The sequence below is a fragment of the Capsicum annuum genome, chromosome 10 (assembly GCF_002878395.1).
Source record: "Capsicum annuum cultivar UCD-10X-F1 chromosome 10, UCD10Xv1.1, whole genome shotgun sequence".
Classification (NCBI taxonomy): Eukaryota; Viridiplantae; Streptophyta; class Magnoliopsida; order Solanales; family Solanaceae; genus Capsicum; species Capsicum annuum.
This window is the reverse complement of record NC_061120.1, coordinates 9707008-9730439: the sequence shown is the minus strand read 5'-3', so window position 1 is coordinate 9730439 and position 23432 is coordinate 9707008. Positions and strand designations below refer to the sequence as shown.

At 36.0% G+C, this 23432-nt stretch overlaps 4 non-coding genes and 1 pseudogene across 4 annotated transcripts; all 5 read right to left on the bottom strand.

Moving 5' to 3' along the window:
• Positions 1–688: 688 nt before the first annotated feature.
• Positions 689–888, bottom strand: LOC124888412. The gene has a single exon (XR_007046532.1). It is a non-coding gene; the product is annotated as a U2 spliceosomal RNA (small nuclear RNA).
• A 326-nt stretch (positions 889–1214) lies between these two features.
• On the bottom strand, positions 1215–1405 carry LOC124888191. The gene has a single exon (XR_007046322.1). It is a non-coding gene; the product is annotated as a U2 spliceosomal RNA (small nuclear RNA).
• Positions 1406–8934: 7529 nt separating this feature from the next.
• Positions 8935–9129, bottom strand: LOC124888407. The gene has a single exon (XR_007046527.1). It is a non-coding gene; the product is annotated as a U2 spliceosomal RNA (small nuclear RNA).
• Positions 9130–10561: 1432 nt separating this feature from the next.
• Positions 10562–10756, bottom strand: LOC124888181. The gene has a single exon (XR_007046318.1). It is a non-coding gene; the product is annotated as a U2 spliceosomal RNA (small nuclear RNA).
• A 1052-nt stretch (positions 10757–11808) lies between these two features.
• LOC124888185 lies at positions 11809–11993 on the bottom strand (annotated as a pseudogene).
• Between the last annotated feature and the right edge of the window lie 11439 nt (positions 11994–23432).

The window sequence follows — 23432 nt, the reverse complement described above, 5'->3', positions numbered from 1 at the left end:
TTATGTGGACTAACAAAACATTAACATAGTTAAAGGCCAGTGTTGACACTATGTTTTGACTGTGTGAGCTGCTGCCCTTCTTTTATGTTGCATTACACAATAATAAGACGAGGGTTGCTTATCTATCTGTTTATATAGATATCAAAGATTTCCATTTCATAATTCCATTACAATCTATAATTTTGCTAAATCTTGTGTGGCAAAGACCAGAAAACAATTAGACTTGATGTGGTGGGGTGCACTGCCTAAATTGTGAATGTTGTTAACTTCAAACCCGTTAAAATTAATTGAAGGCCTGCAAAAGTCATACCGGTGAAGTGGTAATCATAGAGTAGCAATTAAACTCTACGCATTATGACCAGGAGGTGAGGTTGCGGACAATAAACCCTTGTGGTCTGGGTGTTTCCTTTCAACTTATTGCATGTAACAATTTAATTGACACAATGTAGAAAGTAAGAAACCAGTATTTTGATGAGTTTATATATTCGGTTTTATGGAAGAAGCTCTTCGTTTGAACGAATTAACACAACACTAGTATAGCCAGAGTCCAGGATATTATATGTTTTGACAACGTGAACTACACCCTTCAGCTATGTGTGCTTGCTTATTTATCTAGCTACACATACTAAGCTATAATTTTGCCCAATCTTGTGTAACCAAGCACTATAAGAAAACTATTATTGATTTGGTGGAGTGAGCCAATCCAAGGATGTAGTGCAACACCTAGGCGACACACACAAAGGCCCAAGTAGCAAGCCACTCTGATGGGACCTTCCCCCTCAAAAAAATTGAGTTAATATCGTGTGAGCCAATGGCCCATATATCAGATATTAAATTGATAAGAACAAATACTACACTTGATCTTAGCCAAAAGGCCGAGAAAGGTATGATTTACTTTGCCCACGAACCTCATCTTCTATACTGTCTTTTAACTTCTGCTTTTCATTATCTATCTATGTGAAAATGGTGAACCCTTTATGTTTGCCGGTTCTTCTCGGTACTAAACATATACATGTTTGGAGAGTTTTATGTCATATTTTATACATTTAAAAATACAAGAGAGAAATATTTTTTATAACATGCAAAGCTTAACAAACTATTTAGTCAAGTAGTGCAAAGTGTAAACAAGGATTGATAGAACATAGGTTTCCTTTTTAAATAGCAACTGCCAACTTAAAGGCTAAAACTGTCTACAAATAGTTGTTATATTCTTTGTTGAGATTCCAAAAAGAGGACAACGAAAAGTCTTGACTGGCTGTGAGCCGACAACCCACATATCAGATGACCCTTCCTCCCTGGAAACAAATAGAGGTAATATTGTTAGTTGATGGTCCACATATCAAGTATTAAACTGATAGGAATAGATACTACACTTGGATCTTAGCTAAAAGCCTGAAAAAGGTATGCTTTACCTCTCTCACGGTCTTTGTATTTTATTCAACGGGTGATATGCTGTCAACGCTTTTAAAATCTACTGCTACCAGTGAATCAATCATTATTGGTGCGAGTTCAATTCTCATTGTTCTTCCCCGTCCTTAGATTAAAGGACTCCAAGTGCGAGTTTGTAATAAAATATAACCTTCAACATGATTTAGCTTGGTAGCCGATGTTGAAAATCACTTTTGACCTCCAATCAAACATAATAGGTGTGAGTTCAATTCTCAATGTTCTTTTTCTTCTTCCCCGTACCTCAAACTTATCCCGAAAATTCACTTAAACCGCTCAAGTTAGGCCTGTACCTATCAAACCCCATAAACCCCCCAAATTTTAAACCAATTAGTCATTTTTTTCCCTATCAGCTAAAAGCTAAAGTGCGTGTTGCACACACGCGCTGACGTGGAAAAAATGACCAATTAGGAAAAAACATGTGGCAAAAAAAAAATAATTATTTTGTGGAAATGCTGATTTGTCCATTTTTCATTTAATTATCATTTAATAATAATTTATTAATTAAAAAAAGATTAAAAAAACAGCACCCACCCAGTCGTCTTCTTCACCCCACCCACCCCTTTCCTGTTGTCTTCACACACACACACAGCAATTCCATTAACAACATCAGCAACACACACAACAACTCGATTAACAACATCAACAACACACACAACATTAACAACATCAGCAACACACACACACACAACAACTCCATTAACAACATCAGCAAAACACACACACAACAACTCCATTAACAACATCAGCAACAAACACACACACACAGACGTCTCCTTCACACACCCCTCCCCCCATCGTCTGCACACACACACACACAGAGTCAGCAATACACACATAATTGTTGTTAAATCAACAACTCCATTAACAACTCTATTAATAAATGAAAAGAAGATTTCTTTAACTGATTTTGTAAAAAACGAAAGAATTTTTTCCACATCTTCCCCAATTTGCTCTGTTGATTTTCAATGTTCTTATTTTCAACTTACTCTGGTGAAATTCCTTTGGCTGTTCGTTCCCAATCTCTTTGTGTATGTATATATAAGACGACGCTACGGGTGTGGGGGGTGTGATGACAATGAGAATGGAGGAACGATGAGAGGGGTGTGTGTAGAAGACGATGTGAGGGGAGGGGGGTTGTGTGAAGAAGACGCTGAAAGGGGTGTGTGTGTGTAAAGAAGACTCTGAAAGAAAGGGGGAGAGGGGTTGTGTGAAGAAGGGGAGAGGGGGGAGTGGGGTTGTGTGAAGAAGACGCTGAAAAAGGGGGTAGGGTTTCTTAAAAAAAAAATTAAGAAATTAAGATAATTTTAAATTATATAAATATAATTTTTTTATTTTAAAAAAAGTAAAATATTATTTTTTTCTTCAATTAAGGAGAGTGTAACACACTTTCCTTGCCAAATCAGCATTTTGTGCCTGATAGGTACCAATTTTAGCACTTGAGGGGCCTGATAGGTACAAGCCTTAGTTGAGGGGTGTAAGTGAATTTTCGGGACAAATTTGAGGGGTTGTCGATGGGTTTGGCCTTTGTTATTCAATTATATGTTTAAAATTGTTATTTGGTGTAAATAAATTGTGGGCACACTTCATGACCAACACAACATTCATATAGCCAAGAGTCTAGGACATCACTATGTATGCACAAATGTACTTGACAAGAAGAGATTGATTGTTCCTCGCCTCGCTTCACCTTGTTATAAATCGGCAGAAATAAAGTAAACCACAAGCAAAAAAATAAACAAGAACATACAGATTTACGTGGAAACCTCTACAGGAAAAACTACAGGTAGAGGCAGAGGATGTTTCACTATAATGAAAGGAGAGGAGTACAATGTGGAGAATGAGTATTTTTTAAATACATAAAATAACCCACTAAATACACTTATATAATACGTGCATACAAATAAGTCCTAGGCCCAAAAACATGGATCACAAATACGGGTGGCACCGCGAAACTTTCAGGGTCGGCTCAACATAAAATCCATTTCAAGATAAACTCTCCACCTCTTCCACAAAAGCCCCTACCAACCAAGTCAAAGCAATGCTCAAACTTGGCACTTGGTAGTGTTTTGATCATCATATCAGTAGGATTATCGTGGTTACTAATCTTGCTTACCACAATATCACCACGAGCAATAATTTTAAGCACAAAATGATATCGAACATCGATGTGCTTTGTCCTCTCGTGAAACATCTGATCTTTCGTAAGGAAGATAGCACTCTAACTGTCACAAAAGACTATAATAATCTGTAAGTCTTTGCTAAGTTCACCAAATAGACCCTTCAAACAAATGGCTTCCTAGAAAGCCTCTGTAATAGCCATGTACTATGCCTCAGCAGTTGACAAAGCAATCGTAGTCCGTAAAGTAGCTTTCCAACTGATAGCACAACCACCAATAGTGAAAACATATCCTATAAGGGACCTTCTTTTATCACGGTCTCTTGCAAAATCAGAATCAACATACCCGATTACTCCATCTCTATTTTGCCCAAACTGCAAACAAACATCAACAGATCCATGCAAGTATCTGAAAATCCATTGAACTGCTTTCCAATGTACTTTGTCAGGATTTTCCATGTATTTGCTAACTACACTGAAATCATAAGATAAATGTGGTCGGGGACATACCATCGCATACATAAGAGACCTGACGGCACTAGAGTATGGAACTCGAGGCATATAGTTACGCTCATCATCTATCTTTAGTGATAAAGTGGTCTAGAGTTTGAAGTTGGTTGCCAATGAAGTACTTACAGGCTTGACATTTCGCATATTGAACCTGTGAAGCACTTTTTCAATATATCTTTTCTGACTCAAGTATAACTTACAATTCTTTCTATCCCTCAGAATCTCCATGCCAAGAATCTTCTTTGCTGCTCCTAGATCCTTTGTATCAAACTCCTTACTGAGCTGAGCTTTGACTTGTATTATCTTTCTCATATCCTTTGCTGCAATCAACATACCATCAATATACAAGAGAAGATGCATGAATGAACCATCACTTACCTCCTTGAAGTAGAAACAACTATCATAGATGTTCCTCTGAAACATATGAGAGGTCATAAAAGAGTCAAACCTCTTATACCACTGCCTGGATGATTGCTTTAATCCATAAAGAGACTTTTTCAGTAAGCATACATATTCCTCCTTTCCTGAGACTACAAAGCCCTCTGGTAGCTGCATATAAATGTCCTCCTCAAGTTCTCCATGTAAGAATGCAGTATTGATACCCAACTGCTCAAGCTCAATATTATGCATGGCCACAATACCAAGCAATGGTCAAATCAAACTATGCTTTACAACTGGAGAAAACACATCTGTGAAGTCAATAGCCAGAACCTGACTGTAACCTCTAGCAACTAGTCTTGATTTTTACCTAGCATCTTCAACTCCCGATGTTCCTTATTTATTTTTGAATATCCATTTGCAACGGACAACTTTCTTATCTTTAAGCAATCTTACCAGATCCCATGTGCCATTGTTATGAAGTGATTCCATCTTCTCCTACATAGCAATCATCCATCGGTCAAAATTATCACAATTAACTGCCTCTAAGTAAGAAGAAGAATCTTCACCGGAATTAATAACTTCTGCTACACTCAATGCATAAGCAACCAAATCAGCTTTAACTTATTTTTGAGGAGGTCTAATATCTCTTCTAGGCATGTCTTTAGCAATAGAATATTGTGGCACCAATATCACTCTATATCTCCGGGATAGACTGAGAAGTAGGCACTGGTTTAGACTCTGCTCCAATCTACAATTCAAGATGTGTGCTTGACTTTTGTTGATTCATGTCACTAATCTAAGGGCGAAGAACTAGATTCTAAGGGAGCCTAAAGCATGGCGGTTTCATCAAACACAATAGCCCTGCTAATTATAACCTTTCTGTTTTCTGGACACCAAAGCTTATAACCTTTAACAACAGGCTTATAACACATAAATAAGCACTTGACAGATCTAGGTTCCAACTTTTCATTATCAACATGAACATACGCAGAACATACAAATATCCTCAAATCAGAATAACTAGAAGAAGTATCAGACTATACCTCTTGTGGAGTCTTTTTATCAATCGCGACTGAGGGAGAGCGGTTAATAAGAAGGCATGCTGTGGAAGCAGCTTCAGCCCAAAAAGACTTGGATAAACCAGCGTTAGAGAGCATACAACACACCTTCTCCATTATAGTCCTATTCATTTGTTCTGACACACCATTTTGCGGAGGAGTATGACGAACTGTCAAGTACCTCACAATTCCTTCTGACTTGCACAAAGCATTAAATTCATTAGAACAGAACTCTAAACCATTATCGGTCCGAAGGTATATTACCTGTTTCCTTGTCTGTTTTCAATTATAGTCTTCCACTCCTTGAAAGTAGGCAACACATCATTCTTTTACTTCAGAAAGAACACCCAAACTTTTATGGAATAGTCATCAATAATAGTCAATAAGTAATTAGTGTCTCCTCTAGAAGGTACTATAGCAGGACCCAGAGATCAGAATGAATGTAATCAAGTGTGCCCTTAGTTGAGTGGATGCCTTTCGTGAATCTGACTCTCTTCTGCTTCTCGAAAATGCAGTGCTCACAGAACTCCAATTTGGTAATACTCTGCCCATAAAGAAGTCCTCTCTTGCTTAGTTCAGTCATCCTGTTTTCACTCATATGCCCCAAACGTATATGCCAAAGTTTAGCAAAGTCACTTTCTAATAGAGAAGAGGTAAAAATAGTTGCATCACCTGTAACAGTAGAGCCTTGCAAGACATAAATTTGCAGACTTTCTCTATTCCTTCATCACAACAAGAGCACCTTTAGTAACCTTCAGGACTCCACCTTCACCAGTGTACCTATAATCGTTCGAATCAAGGATACTCAAGGAAATAAGATTTCTCTTCAGGTCTGGGACATACTGCACATCACCAAGTGTCCTCACAACCCCATTAAACATCTTGATCCTGATTGTTCCAATACCAGCTATCTTACAAGGTGTGTTATTTTCCATCAACACAGCACCTTTAGAGACTGTTTCATATGTTGTAAACCAATCCCGATTATGACATATATGAAACGTGCAAGTTAAATCAAGAATCCAATCCTCACAGAGTTTGGAGTTACCATACCAATAGTTCTCCATCACTACTGCCAACTTCCACAAAACTGGATTCACCAAACTTCTTTGGCTGGTTTCTCTTTGGTTTGGAGCTTCTCTTTTCTCTTTATTCTGTAGCTTCCAACACTCGAATTTGATATGACCCTTCTTCTTGCAGTAATTATAGGTTTTGTTTCTGTTTTTGGATTTGGACCTAAACCTATCACCCCTAGAATTCCTCTCACGAGTCCTTCCTCGAATAATGAGACCTTCTTCTTGAGTCTTCGACCCATTGACAATATGTTTCATCTTCTCCTTAGAGAACAATGCATCATAGACTTCATCTATGATTAAGGTATCACGACTATATAAAATCGTATCCCTAAAGGTCGTGTATGATGCAGGCAACGAACACAACAAAATCAACCCTAAATTTTCCTCATCGTACTTAACCTCCAGAGTCTCTAAATCAGAGATGAATTCTTTAAAGACAGATATATGATCTTTCAAAGACGCACCCTCAAACATACGATGGGAATAAAGTTGCTATTTGAGATGCAACTTACTTGTTAGGCTCTTCTTCATGCATAAAGATTTTAGTTTCAACCACAACGCAGCGGCAATGGTTTCCTTCAAAACATCCTATAGAATCTGATTGGATAAGTGAAGGAGGATCTGTGATATAGCCTTTCGATCCTTACGCCGTTTATCATCATCTTTCCACGACGAGGGCATGTGATCAAACCCTAATAGCTCATCGTCCAAATCCATCTGCGCGAGCACAACCCGCATCTTAACCTGCCATAACAAAAATTTGATGTTGCGATCCAACAACAGAATATCATACTTCATGGTTGCCATCTCCGAGAAAATAATAGACCAAGCTCTGATACCAGTTTGTTATAAATCGGTAGAACTAAAGTAAACCACAAGCAAAATAATAAACAAGAACACACAAATTTATGTAAAAACCCTTGCAGGAAAAACCACGGGCAGAGACAGAGGATGTTTCACTATAATGAAAAGAGAGGAATACAGTGTGGAAAGTGAGTATTTTCTGAATACACAAAATAACCCACTAAATGCACTTATATAATATGTGCATACAAATAAGTACTAGGCCCCAAAACATGGGTCGCACCGCGAAACTTTTAGGGCCGGCTCAATATAATTCAGGTCACAACTCTAACACACCTTAATTGTTATTTATCAGACACACCTTAATTGTTATTTATCAGGGCTTCAGTGGGTCTGTTGATAGAAACTACGTAAAGTTCTGTCTTGGTCCAAGTGGGATAACATTTTTGCTTACCAAACACACTGGAAATGTTAAAGAGTTCTTTTAGTAGATAAAACTTACTGAGACTGGAAATGATACTAATTATCAGAGCATTAGTTTTGTGAAAATGCTTCGTGATTCTGAAGGATTAAAAAAATAATAAGACGCTCATTTGTTTAATCCTAAATACATACCCAAGAATCAAGATTATCATTTCATAATTACATATTCAGAATTACATAATACTACTTCTGAACTAAAGTTTGCACCATCTTTGTTAAGCCAAGCTCAAAAACAATTAAACTTGATTTGTTGGGGTCAACCCTCAAGATATTCTACCTATGAGTATATTAGCATAAGACACTACACTTATGGATTTTTTTTTTACTTTTCATATAAACACTAAAACTACATGATACAACATAACCTTCAACATGATTTAGCTAGTTCAGTACTATCATTTTGATCTCCTAGCATACTATCAACGCTTATAGTCTAGTGGTACCACTGAATTTTACGCACAATAATTGTGAGTTCAAGTCACAATAATTCTGGACATCTGGTTTATTATTATGAATATTAACAATCCATATAACTAGAAGGAGAGGGTTTACAATGTTTTTACTGTTGTGAACTGCCTAAATTATGAATGCTTCTACTGGCCGTAGCTACATACTGTGAAAGATGGTTTGTTGAACACCCTTCATCAAAAACTTACATTGTACATATAGAAAATTACATAAAGGTGAAAAATTACTTTTTGTACGTATTATCTTGAATACCCTTAGTGAAATATTTGGTTTCGCCACTGTTTGTGCTGCTAACTCAAAACCTGTCAAAATTATTTGAAGGTCTGCATAAGTCATATCAGGGAGGCGGTAATCGTACAGTAATTACCTGTAGAAAACTCTCAAACTCCCACGACATAACATGTAACCAATTAACCATCAGTTATATGGAACATTTTATGGTGCAAGGAATTAACGCAACACTAGTATTAGTCAATGTGTCCAGGACATTATATATTTTGACTCTACACATCAATAAATAATCTAAGAAATAATTGTGCTCAATCTTGTGTAGCCAAGCACGAACAAAAAACAATTAAAACTCAAATTGGTGGGGTGCGCCAGGCCTAGGCTGTAGTGCAACACCTAGGCAACACACAAAGACCCGGGTAGCAAGCTACTCTGATGGACCTACCCCTTAAAAAATTGAGTTAATATCGCGTGAGCCAATAGCTCACATATCAGATATTAAACTGATAAGAACAGATACTACACTTGATCTTAGCCAAAAGGCCGAGAAAGGTATGGTTTTCTTACACCGTGGACCTCCTGTTTTATTCCTCCTCTCTACTCTTTGCTTTTCATTATCTATTGATGTGGGAAGCCTCTACATCTTGGGAGAGTTCTATGTTTGAATTGAGAATATATAAATTTAAAAACAAGAGAAAAAACAGTGTCAAATCTAACAATAGTAATTCAGAGAAACATTTAATAAACTATTCCAATTTGCTGCTAATAAATATGATATAATATGGTTTTATCCCCCTTCCACTTTAATTTATATGAACACTTCATAATTTCTTTTTAAAGGATTACGCAACATCAGTATATGTCAGAGTAAAGTAACTCAATGTTAAACCAAGTGCAAGGAAAAATACAATAAGTATCTATTTCATATTCTTGCCATATGGTTTATTATTTTGAATATTAACAATTCATATAAACTAGGAGGAGAGGGTCTTCAATGTTCATACTGTTGTGAACTACCTAAATTATCAATGCTGCTAAATTCAAACTGTCAAAATTCTTTGAATAAGTTAGCTCTACACGTTATGACACAATGTGTGTTTCCTTTCAACTTCTTGTGTGTAACTATTTAATTGACATCATTGTAGAAACTAAGAATCAAGTGTTTTGATGATTTCTATATTCGCTATGACTCTGCTCCTGCAGAAGACTCCCGGGACACGAAATGTAACCATTTAACATCACTTTTATAGAAACATGAGTTTCGTAAAATACTTGGTGATTCTAAGGTGGTGTAACACAACATTAACATAGTTAAAGGACAGGACACTATATGCTATGTAAAAATAGATCTTGGGGAAAACTCAATCTTAAAAGCTATCTCATGAGGAAAAGATTACCCAAGTCAATGTAATGAGACCAATTACCCATCACTTTTCCAATGTAGGATACTTAACATGTTTTGACTATGTAACCTGCTGCCCTTTTTTTATGTTGCATTACACAGTAACAAGAAGTGGGTTGCTTATCTATCTGTCTATATCAAAGATAGATATCAAAGGTTTCCATTTCATAATTTCGCCATAATCTATAATTTTACTAAATCTTGTGTAGCAAAAACCAAACAGAAAACAATTGGACTTGATTTGGTGGGGTGCACCAGTCCAAGGTTGAAGTGCAGCCCGAAGACGACCAAGGTTTTCCAATCTTCCAAGTTAAAGGACATATCCTATTAACTAAGGAATCCCTTTTCTCATGGAGGAGCTCATTGTACTTTCACTTTTTCGCTAGCATGATGGATAAAGAGCTGTGAGAAGACAGGAAGTCAGGGTTTCTGCATATTATATTAAATATTAATGACCCAAGTGGAAGGTTTGGCTAAGGTGTCCTTACAACAGGAACCATACCGTTCTCTATATGTGCAATATGAAAACAAAGGAAGTCGAAGACGAAAGAGAACTCCAAAGAAGGGGTGTCCCTATAACAGATACAGATGATTTCCCCTCTATGTCCCAAGCTCAACACCTAGGCAACACACGAAGGCCCGAGTAGCAAGCTACTCAAATAGACCTTCCCCCTTACAAGATTGAGTTAATATCGTGTGAGCCAATGGCTCATATATCAGAGATATAAACTGATAAAACAGATACTACACTTGATCTTAGCCAAAAGGCCGAGAAACGTATGCATTACGTAGTGTGCAGACCTCCTCTTTTGCAGTGCCTCTCAATTCTCTGCTTTTTGTTTTCTATCGATGTGGGACAGACGAGTGACGAACCTTAATATACTGCTACAACTCTTTACTTTTTTCTAGTTCTAAGAAAGACAACTTCATGCCGGAAACATTGTGCTATCTCAAAAGGGAAGATTTATTCTTGGGAAAAAGGCTCAAATATGATATCGAACTATTGACTCATTTATGTCATCCGTTAAAAGTTTGGTTCATTTATTTCACTACCGTTACAAGACAAACTCATTTATGCCATTATTTTTCAATAGTGGTTTAGCAAAACTAGATTTGTCACATTACCTCTTATTAGAGGTTCACATCACCAAATACGAACTCACTAAAAATCTGACCTATTAAAAACTACCCAATCCATTTTTCCTAACCCGACCTGCACTTGTGATACAACATAACCTTCAACACGATTTATCTAATCCTGTAGTCCAATATCACTTTTGACCTCCTAGCATGCTAGAAGGAGAGGGTCTTCAACTTTTACTGTTGTGAACTGCTAAAATGATCAATGCTGCTAACTCCAAACCTGTCAAAATTATTCGAAGGCCTGCAAATTTTATACCGGTGAAGTGGTAATCATTGAGCAATAATTAAACTCTACGCGTTATGATACAATGTGTGTTTCCTTTCAACTTCTTGCGTGTAACTATTTAATTGGCACATTATAGAGACTAAGAATCAAGTGTTTTCATGATTTCATATATTCATACAACTCTGCTCCTGTAGAAGACTCCCTAGACTCGAAATGTCACCAATTAACCATCAGTTTTATGGAAACTTTTCTTGGTTTTAAGTAATTAACACAACACTACTGTAGCCAGTGCGTCCAGGACATTATATATTTTGACTATGTACACTACACAATAACAAGAAGAGGGTGCTTGCATATTCCATTCTACATATCAAGGATTTCCAGTTCATAATTCCATTCTAAGCTATAATTGTCCTCAATCTTGTTAAGCCAAATTCAACCACAAACCTTTTAAACTTGAATTGGTGGGGTGCGCCAGGCCTAGGCTGTAGTGCAACACCTAGGCGACATGTGAAGGCCCAAGTAGCAATCTACTGTGATGGACTTTCCCCCTCAAAAAATTGAGTTTATATCGTGTGAGACAATGGCCCACATATCAGATATTATCATATACTACACTTGATCTTAGCAAAAAGGCCGAGAAAGGTATGGTTTTCTTTCCTCGTGGACCTCTTATTTTATCCTTCCTCTCTACTCTATGCTTTTCATTATCTATCGATGCAGGAAACCTCTACATCTTGGGAGAGTTCTATGTTTGAATTTGAGAATATATAAATTTGAAAACAAGAGAAAACAATGTGTTTTGATAACAATAGTAATTCAGAGAAACATTTAATAAACTATTTCATTTAAGCTCTAGGCGTTATGATACAATGTGTGTTTCCATTCAACTTCTTGTGTGTAACTATTTAATTGACATCATTATAGAAACTAAAAATCAAGTGTTTTGATTATTTTCTGCTCCTGCAGAAGACTCCCAGGAGCCGGGACACAAAATGTAACCAATTAACATCAGTTTTATAGAAACATTTTTTGGTTTAGAAAACTCTCCGAGACGAGGAATGTACCAAAATCAACATTACTTTACTGAAAATACTTGGTGATTCTAAGGTGGACTAACACAACATTAACATAGTTAAAGGACAGGACACTTATAATGTTTTGACTATATGAGCTGCTGCCTTTCTTTTATGTTGCATTACACAATAATAAGAAGAGGGCTGCTTATCTATCTGTCTATGTAGATATCAAAGATTTCCCATTTCATAATTCCGTTATAATCTATAATTTTTCGCTAAATCTTGTGTAGCAAAGACCAGAAAACAATTAGACTTGATGTGATGGGGTGCGCCAGGCCAAGGCTGTAGTGCAACACCTAGGCGACACGTGAAGGCCCTAGTAGCCTATGTGCATATTAGTATACGACAAGACACTACACTTCTGGAATATTTTTACTTTCTTTTAAACACTAAACCATATTAATGAACATAACCTTCAAACAGTTTATTATACAACACAATCTTCAATATGATTTAGCTAGTTCAATACTATAATTTTGATCTCCTACCGTACTATCAACGCCTATAGTCTAGTGGTACCAGTGAATTTTATGCACAATAATTCTGAGTTCAATTGACACCATCCCCTCCCCTCCTTCCCCCCTTTTTATCCCGATTGTATGTTGTTGATGCTCTTTTTCGTTATTGTTGAATTTTTCTAGCATACAGACAGTAATAAAGTAACTCAATATTAAACCGAGTGCGGGAAAAAACACAATAAGTATTGACTTCACATTCTGGCCATTTGGATTATTGTTTTGAATGTTACAATTCATATAACTAGAAGGAGAGGGTCTTCAATGTTTTCACTGTTGTGTACTGCCTAATTTATCAATGCTGCTAACTCCAAACCTGTTCCAATTAATTGAAGGCCTGCAAAAGTCATCCCGGCGAAGTGGTAATCATACAGTAACAACTAAACTCTACGCATTATGACAGGAGGTCACAAGTTCAAGCCTTGGAGTAACCGGTAAAGTTGATGCCATGTGATCAAGAGGGTACGGGTTCAAGCCGTGGAAATAGCCCTTTGCAGAAATGTAAGGTGACACTATGTACGATATACCCTTGTGGTCCGGCACTTCCCCCTTCCCCATGTATGCTTTAGCATTGAGCTGGCCTTTTTTATGATACAATGTGTGTTTGCGTGCTTCCTTTCAACTACTTTGTGTGTAACTATTTAATTGACACAATGTAGAGACTAAGAATCAAACATTTTGATGAATTTATGTATTCGGTACAACTTTGCTCCTGTAGAAAACTCCCAGGATGCGAAGTGTAACAACTATCCATTAGTTTTATGGAAACATCTCTTTGTTTGAAATAATTAACACAACATTAGTATAGACAAAGTACAGAGAAAATTGGAGGAAAGGTGTCATTTAAGTCTTGAATGAAGGATTGGTGACATTCACCAACGTTAAACATAATTAGAAAACTTGATTAAGTTAATTATGGATTTGATTAATATTTTCAAAACTTTCTAATATTTTCAAAAATACAAATCAACCCACACCCCTCTTCTTTCCCAATCAACCGTCTCTCCCCTCTCTCTTTCAATTCTCTCCTAATCAACAGTTCTGCAAAATTTCTCCCTTCAATCCCCGGCGACTTCAAGCTTTGGCGACAAATAGCTCGGCGAGTTCCTTTTCGACTTTCAACCGTCAATCGACGTGACAAGCAATGTTCTTTGGCGAAAACAACTTCGAGTTTTTCATCGTCTCATTTCTTCTTTCACAGGTAAAAAATTATGTCCTTTTAGTTATGAAGAAACAGAGGAACTTGAGACAACTTCTCTTCTAGTATTGGTTAACAATTTCAATATTTCTTGCTTAAATTTGAAATGTGGACTGAATAAAACTCTAATTTCTGGCATTTCTTCGGTACTCTTTCCGGTGTGAAATATATTTTTTTTGTTGTTATTGTAGTTCTTTTTGTCAAACTATTGATTTGATTTGTTGGTAATTTTTGGTCACCGTTGATGTTCTTAGTGTGTGTCTGTGTTATGTGGGTGTTGCTGGATTGATTTGTTATTTTTTTTGGTAAAAATGGTGTTGCAGCAGATGAACTATCTAATGCAACAGATAAACCATCTAATGCAACAGATTAACAATTTGATGCAACAAATTAACAATCTGATACAACAATGTAAATCCGATGCAACACATGAAAATCTGATGCAACAGATGAACATTCTAATAGATTATTCATCTGTTGAGACAGATGACTCTTCTGTTTGAAGAAATCCAAACAATATTGATCTAACAGATTACTCATCCGCTGCAACAGGTCGGTTATATGCTGCAACAAATAACCCACCTAGTGCAACAAATTAGTGATTTATTTTTAATGTTTTCAATAGATTACTCATCCGCTACAACAGTCGGTTATATGCTACAATAGATAACCTACCTGGTGCAACAAATTAGTGATCGACTTTATTTTTTCTAACGGATTACTCATCCGCTGCAATAGGTTGGTTATATGTTGCAACAGATAGCTTACCTGGTGCAACAGATTAGTGATCTATTTTATTACTTCCAATGGATTACTCATCCGCTGCAACATATTGGTTATATGCTACAACAGATGTCTTACCTGGTGCAACAGATGACTGGTCTTTTGGAATTGTTATTTTACTGTTGTACATATTTGATTTACTATTATCCTTTTTAATGATGCATTAATCAATTATAATCTATTTTTATGTTCCTGTTAATTTTAGATAATATGACTCTCAAAAGAAAAGAAACCGAATCAAGTCCAAGTGAAGGAACAAGTGAAGCAACTAAGGTACATCCAAGTGAAGCAACTAAGGTACATCCACCACTCTATAATCTTGCTTTACACACATTATCTCAATCAGGAGCAAAAGATGATGAACATAGGGAGGAGAAATGTTTCAAAAGAGAAGATCCAAATGCTAATAGCCCTTCCACCGAAGAGTTGGTCAAAACCTTCTGCATTGATCGTTATCCTTTGAGAATGCAGTGCAATGGTGCCACAGATTTAACGGGTGATTTCGTGGTTAAGTCAGCCATGGGAAAATCTTTCGAAGCCTTCAGAAAAATACTTCGAGAACAAAAATTGGATGCTTATTTTAGAGACAGATGCTTTGGGTAATATCTTGATTTGCCGGAGGACAACAATGCTCGTTTCCAAATGAAAATGGTATATGATCTTCTCAAGCGTAGGTTCATGTATGAAAACAAAGATAAGATGGATGAGGTGTGGATAAATTACTATGGCATGCCTGTTTATTTTGGTTGGAAAAAGTTTGCCATAGTTACTAGATTAAAATGTTATCCTTCTTCTCCGTATCAAGTTATACCTATTCTAACCTAAAAAAAGCACCTCGCACACCCAAAAAAGGTAAAGCCAAGTCAAGTGATCGTGATGACCTAGTGTCCTTTGTTGGTCCAAGCTTCAAAAACAAAAATTTAATGGAAGAGTTGAAAGGTAAAAGGCTTTCAAAGAAGCACAAGAAATCATTGTGCTTGGTTTGGTTTGTACATAATGTTCTTTGGGCGAGAGACATTAACAACAACATACCACTTGGTTTGATAAATCTCTCCGAGGAACTTGAGGCATTTAACAGCTATCCTTGGGGTTATGAAAGCTACAAAATGACTGTCAAATATTTGTTGACTCCGTTAACGCCGAGGACAATCAACTTATATGGATTTCCATGGGTTTTCATGGTAAATATTTCTTTTATCATGACATGATTCAGTTTTTTATTCAATAACGCTTTTGATTTATTGGAGTTATTTTATAGGCTTAGGCATTTGAAGTCATTCCTTATTTGACAGAACAAGTGAACTGCCAGGAAGAAGTTTCCTATCCATGAATCCTGAGATAGTTGTCGGCCAAAACTAATAAAAATGTAAAATTTCTTGATCTCTTCAACTCCCCAAAGGATGTAGTAAGTAATTCTAATTAAGTTTTTGTTTTAATTAATGATTGTTTAAAATGATTTCATCATCATTCTAATATATGTACTGATTTATTTTAGATTGTCCATCCGTGGCTTGTTCCGATCAATCGAGAGTTGAAGATGTCATTTTTTCTTACTTTACGGTTTGTGCAAACTTTATCAGACCCTAAGGTCATGGATAGAATAAAGGAGGAATTGTTTGGAGCAATAACCATTACAAGAAAAATAATTTTGGAGGGTGGGCTTGTTGTTGTTGATGTTGATGGTAGTGGTAGTGGTGCTCCTCTTAGTTTTTGAAATAATAAACCATTATGATTATGATCATTTTGGTTATACAGATTTTGCCACTTCTAGCGAATGTTCTGCATGCAAATATCAAGACTGCAAGGCAAAACGTGATGGAGTGATTAATTCTAAAGGAAATGACATCTAAGAGGGGTGTCATTCCATCAAAGAGAATTTCATATTCATACACTCCACTAGATATCATGGTGGCTAAGAGGAGAAGAAGGAAATTTCCAAGGCATCATCAAGCATCGAAAAAAGCAAAAGTGCAACTCCCCTGTCTCTGTCTTGCACCTTTGATTAATGTACAAGGGCCACAGGAGAGCAACATTGAACTGAAGAAGGTGAATGTATATCATCTGTTCCAATAAACAAACAGACACATATTTGTTTCAATAGATTATACATATGCTGAAAATTATCAAATAAATATATATATCTGTTGCAACTGTCATATAACCTGTTGCATCAGATGTGTTATCTGTTCAACATATGTCCGTCTATTTCAGTAAATCAAATAGGTCTTAATACTATTTTAATTTGTACCAATAGATGAGTCATATGTTACAACAGATGGGTCATCTGTTCGAAATTATCGTACAACTCTGTTTTACCGGTTCGAGTTTTTCCCAAAAGATGATCCATCTAATGCAATAGATATATAATCTGTTATATATCTGTGATTTTTAGCATTGAAAATTCTAAATTTCCAGGTGGATGTCACAGTAGAAGCTACTGCTGAACAACATAATATCACAGTTGATAATCAATTAACTGCTTCCATGGAAGAAGAAAAAGTAGAGAGCCTGTCAGTTCGGGAGAATGAAAGAATTACCCCTTTGAAGGGTTCAACATCTCAGATGAGGCTCCAAAAAAATTAACAAAGATGATCAACGACTATTCAGAATGGATTGCCGATGGGCTGTTAAAGCATCATGCCGGCAGGTACATAAATCTTTTTTAAAGATATTGATCTATATAATTCTTGTTGTAAAAACATGACATTAACACATATAAATCATGTAGAAAATAAAATGGCATACACTACAAAGTTAACGAATCGAGTCTTGGTTTTGATATGTTCGACTTTGTTGTTGCACATCCCGAAATGAAGGATTGACTCTATTTGATGTCACGACCCTAAACTTGTTGGAATGATGAGGTTTAAATGTGGCCATACATATTACTATTAATTAATACTTTGTTTAATTGTATCTATGTATTAATTTTATTGTCATGTAATCAGAAATGTTTGATAATATGTGCAACACATCAATGTCATTTTTTACTACCTCCAAAAGAAGGCCAAGATGCAAACACAAGAACAATACAGATACACGACAAACAATTATTTGTACAAAGTTTACATCAATGCCTACGATAGGTTCTGTCAAAACAACTGAAAGTTTCTCGAGCTGAGAAATGCTTAATCAACATCATCAAAGGTTTTAGCATTCCAGTTGGCTTACCTTGGCATTTGATCGACGAAGTGTACATCCCAATCAATTATGGTGATGAATTCCATTAGGTGTTACCTGTCATCGTTCTGAAAGAGAGGCACATCCGAGTTTATGACTCGATGTCGGAAAGGAGACATTCCACACAGTCGTCGGATATACAAAAGATGGCCAAAATATTGCCTACTTACTTTGATATAAGTGGTTTTTTTGGACCCAAGGTTTGTACTAATTGGTCGATAATTGAAGCATATCGGGATAAAATGGGTAAGCCATTTGACGTAGAATATGTTGAAGTAATTGGTCAACAACATATTGGTAGCCTGTAAGTATCATCATGATTTAGTTTCACTTCATAAATTTCACAACGCTTACATGAATTGCAAGATATGGATTATCTGTTTTATTTTTAAAATGCAGGGATTGTAGTCTTTTTGTTGCTGCTTACACCAAGTTTTTGAGCGATAGATTACAGGTACAAAATAATGAACTTGGTGCTGTATTACTCCGCAGAAGATATGCTACTCTTTTATAGAAATACAGAGAAGCGAAATCTCAAAAACCGTACGCAAGAGACATTAAAGATCCACGATAACCAAAGCCGAATTTCATAGCACCGGATGAAAAATAACTTGTCCATATTGAGTAGATCTTTATAGATTGATTCTCTCAAAGTAATAACCTCTCCTTGGTAATTGTTGGTTGGTACCAAAAGTTAAATTGTTAATTTATTTGTGGAGTAGATCATTTGTACCCATAATGATTTTTTTACATTTCATTTATTTGTTAAGTTCTTCCATGTAATTTCTGAAGGCTTAGAGTTATTTTATATTATCTGTGAATATAATTTAATCCTTAGTTTTGAACTTACTAATTAAAATGGAATACCAGTTTCAGATATCGCAATAGATAATACATTTGTTGCAATTGATGCCATATCTTTTGAAAATTATCAAATACGTATTGCTATTTTTAGATTTTTCTAATAGATTACCTATCAATTGCAATAGATAAACTATATGTTGCAACAAAGACTGAGACATTTGCATAATGAAATAGAGGACCAACCTATTGCAATAGATAATCAATTTGTTGCAACAGATAATCAATCTGTTGCATTAGATAGACAATCTGTTGCATTATAAAAAAATCAAATTTCATCAAATAATAAAAATTGTTATGGTGTTTGTCTTTGTACATCTTCTTCTTTATACACAGGCTCCAACCATCTACTTAGTACCCCATAAGCCCATATCTCTTGCATGTTTTCCACAACGGTATTGCACAGACTGGACATTTTTGTGCCAATCAATAAACATTCGATGTATGCAAGTGAGTATTGACCACACGTGGTACTGGTTATATTCTTTTAAAGTTGCATGTCCTTGTTTCGACTTTCAAAATCCCATGCTTTCTTCATCAAGATTTCCGTTGGTAAATGATCCATCAGTTTACTCTACCTCAAAAAATGGGGAAACAACTCTAATAGTGGCTGCATGTGGATAAAAAAAGTTTCATCACTAAAGACAGGTAAGATGCAGTCATAAACCTTAACCTTTCCCTCCTTGAGAAGTATCTCAACAACGAGAAAATATTTGACTGCCACATTCATGACTGCAAGAATTCTCTTTGCCTTGATTCAGCTATTGCCGTGTGGATATGGCCTCTTCCTCTAACATAGTTAATCATATATTCCTTCCATTTGTACCTAGATAGTAAAGAATCAAATCCCAGGACACCGGGAGTTTTCGCTATCCTAGTGAGCTCATTGTACTTATCCTTGAAATTATTGTAGAAGTTGAGGTCCATTATCCTATCGGCGGCATCATAAGCATCGAGGAAAGCTAATTGCCTGCCCTCATAAGGTAGAGAATTTCATCAACATACTGTGATATAAAAGATAACTTTTAAATAGGTTTGTAATTGTAAAGAAGAAAAACATAGCGGAGGGATGCAACGGATGTTCCACCTGTTGCTGAGGGCTCTCTTAATCTATTCACAGATTACCCAGCTAACGCAACTTATGCAACAGATACTTAATCTGTTGCAATAGAACATCAAACAGTTGCGCTAGAATACCCAGCTATTGTAACAGATGACACATCTATTACGTAGCTTCTTCTTCATAGAGTATATTAGAAGTCTAGGTTAGGAAAAGTAAACTTACCTTATCCACGTATCACTCACACATATTTGTCATCCTCTTGAATTCTTGGGCATCAAACATATGCATGGTATATTCTTATACAGACTTCTTCTTCATGGCATACGTGGCCTTTTGCAGCTTTGTCCTCTCTCGGTTGCCAAGTGCTGCGTATATATCCACCTTCTTCAGTGGCCTCGAAACTTTAACAACTTTTGGAGAGGGAGGAGTTGAAATCTTTTTGGTTTTCAGGTTGGAGAGTATTTGGCTAATTTTTCTTTTTTCCTTCTAACCACCACTGTAGGAGTGGTCGGCTCCCTCACCTTTTTGTATGGTATGACACCCCTCTTAGATTTTAATTCCTCGGCAGCTTCAGTGATAGCCTCTAGTTTTTCAAGGAGTTTAACCTATTTATCCTTGCATAAATTGAATTTGCAATGAGAACATGAGGGTGAAGAGGGGTGAGAAGGACCACGGTAAGGGTAGGAAGGACCGATGTATGGGCAAGATGGACCTATGTAAGGGGTGATTTTAAACGTATTTATTTTTTCTTGAGCATCAAAATGCTCATCATTACGGCTGGCAACAGCATCAGCATTAGGATGGCTCCCACCAACATCAAAAACTTCACCAGCAATATCCTAGAAGAAGCACCTGGATCTATTGCAATAAGTTGGTCATGAAGAGCTTCAACATTAGGCTGACCTTGCCTAACTGCTCTTCTTATGGTTGTTGCTCCATCTCATTCCTTCTTTATTAACTTCACTGTTGGTTCTGCTATTGTATCAATAAGACCTAGAGTAATAAAAGAAGTCATCCCTAACTCCTATTCATTAGGCACGATTCAAGTATGCACAACCTATAAAAAAAGATAGATACATTAATGTAAATCATATAAGAGATAATGGTCAAATACCCCCCTAACCTATAGTCAAAATTCCAACTACACACTCAACCTTTCAATTAGACCTATTACCCCTTGATCTATTTTTTCCTATATTTATTACCCCGCTAAATGCTGAGCTGGCAAGGAAGGTGAGAACACCTTCTCTAGGCGCGTTGGTTTAGTCCCAGCAGGTCCAAAATTAAAAGTTCATCCTTCCACGTGTATTATACACATCATTTATTATTTATTTAATGAAATAAATATGGAAAATTACTCTCTCTTTCTTCCAACGGTCATCTTCTTCCTCTTTATATGACTCATGTCTTTCTTCACCATTTTCCTTCATGTTCCAACATTTTTTTCTTTTTTTTTCTCTTTCTTTAACTTATTTTTTAGCTTTTAATCCCAATTTGTACTTCGATTCTTGAATTTTGTTTTGTAATTTGGTTCAACTGTTAATTTAGGCTTTTAATTTGATGAATGATTTTGTTGGAATTCATGAAATGACAAATTCAAAATTGAATAAGCTTTGTATGAATGAATCAGATCCAATGGCCAATGCTGTTGTGAGATGCAAACATGGTATTTTGGTTGAATTGCAAACTTCATGGTCGAAGTCAAATTTGGGAAAAAGATTTTGGTCTTGCCCCTACTATGGTGTATGCATTTTACATTGTATTTTGCTGTCAATTTATATTCAAATTATGATAATGTCCTGATTTCTAAAAAACAAATTCAGTCACAAAGATGTAATTTTTTTTCTATGGAGGGACAAAGAAAAAGTGGATCCAAGATCAAATTTTATCATTCCAAGATTGGTGAACAAAATCAATGAGTTGAAAGAAGACTTATGGCTTAAAGAGACCCAAATTGATAACTTGATGCGGGAGAAGAAACTCAATGGGAGATGGAGACGGTGTAGGTTGGATAGGAAGATATTTTTATGTATTTTGATTTGTGTTGTTGCTATGTTCATCAGCAACAAATGAACTGAAAGTAGTTACTAGATATGGTCGACTATGGTGTAAATTTTTTATACCTCTCTAAATATATCAGACTATGTTTTATTATGGTGTCTTTTGCGTAGTATTACTTCAGATGTTTGTTGTATTGTTGCTATGTTATTGTTTGCACTTATGCTGCTGGTATGTTAATGTTTGCACTTTCAAAATTGTGTTGTGTTCCTGCTATGTTGTTGTTTATACTTACAAAATTGTGTCGTGTATTGTTGCTATGTTATTGTTTACACTTGCAGTGTCTTGTGTTATTTCTATGTTATTGTTTACAATTATAAATTTATGTATTGTTAGGAAAAGCCCCGTGCTGCTGCTATGTGTTTACACTAAAATTATGTAATGACAATATTGTGTTGCCATTATATCAACTTTACAATCATTTAACACAAAAATAATGGGTAATGACAACATTAATTCATCAACAAAATATTCCAACTTCACACAACATCATCATTCATACCAACCATTAGGCACAACATAATCATTCATACCAACCATTAGGCAACATTCATCAACAAAATATATATAGAGCGCTTTAATTGTTTTCCAACACCAAAATAAAATTGTTTTCATGTCAATTGATCTAACTTAAAACAGTGCTTATAATAATCAACATTACTACAATTTCCAGGGAATCTTGGACTTTGAAGAAGTGTTTTTTTTTCTTGGATTATTTGAACTGCTTCCCACATTCTTCTTTCTTTTCTTCTCTTTAATCTCTTGTAGTTTTTTTTGTTGATATTGCTTTTTTGCCATTCCATTTCAGCTTACTGGTAGAAATTGGTGTATAACCAATGTTACTAGTTATATCAGCTGATCTTGTTACCCTTGCTTGACCAGTAGAGCAGATCTTACTGCTAGGCATGTCAGGCTACAGTGAAGGAAAAAATTTATTCAAAGACTCATACATTAAAGACTCATATGTACATAAGATACAACATAGCTAGATACTTACATTTAGAACTTTGAATCTATTTTCAGCTTGGAACACACCCATTCCCATTACTTGTGACCTTTTCAATGGAGCTGCTTTTTCCCTATCATTACCCCTTCATCTTTTAGTAGTACCAGCCATTGAAGATGATGCACAATAATCAAAAGGTGCAGAACAGGATGCTGGGAAAACAGTAGGTGCAGAAGGTGTTGGTGTTGCATTTTTTGGTCTCCCTTTTCTTTTTTTTTGTTGTTGACATACTCTAATGATTTCTTATCTACATCAACATCCAAAAAATCTATTACTAATGCCCCCTTATAAACTGGTTTCCTCCCACTAAAATGTAAGACCCCACTATGGTACCATCTTAGAGTT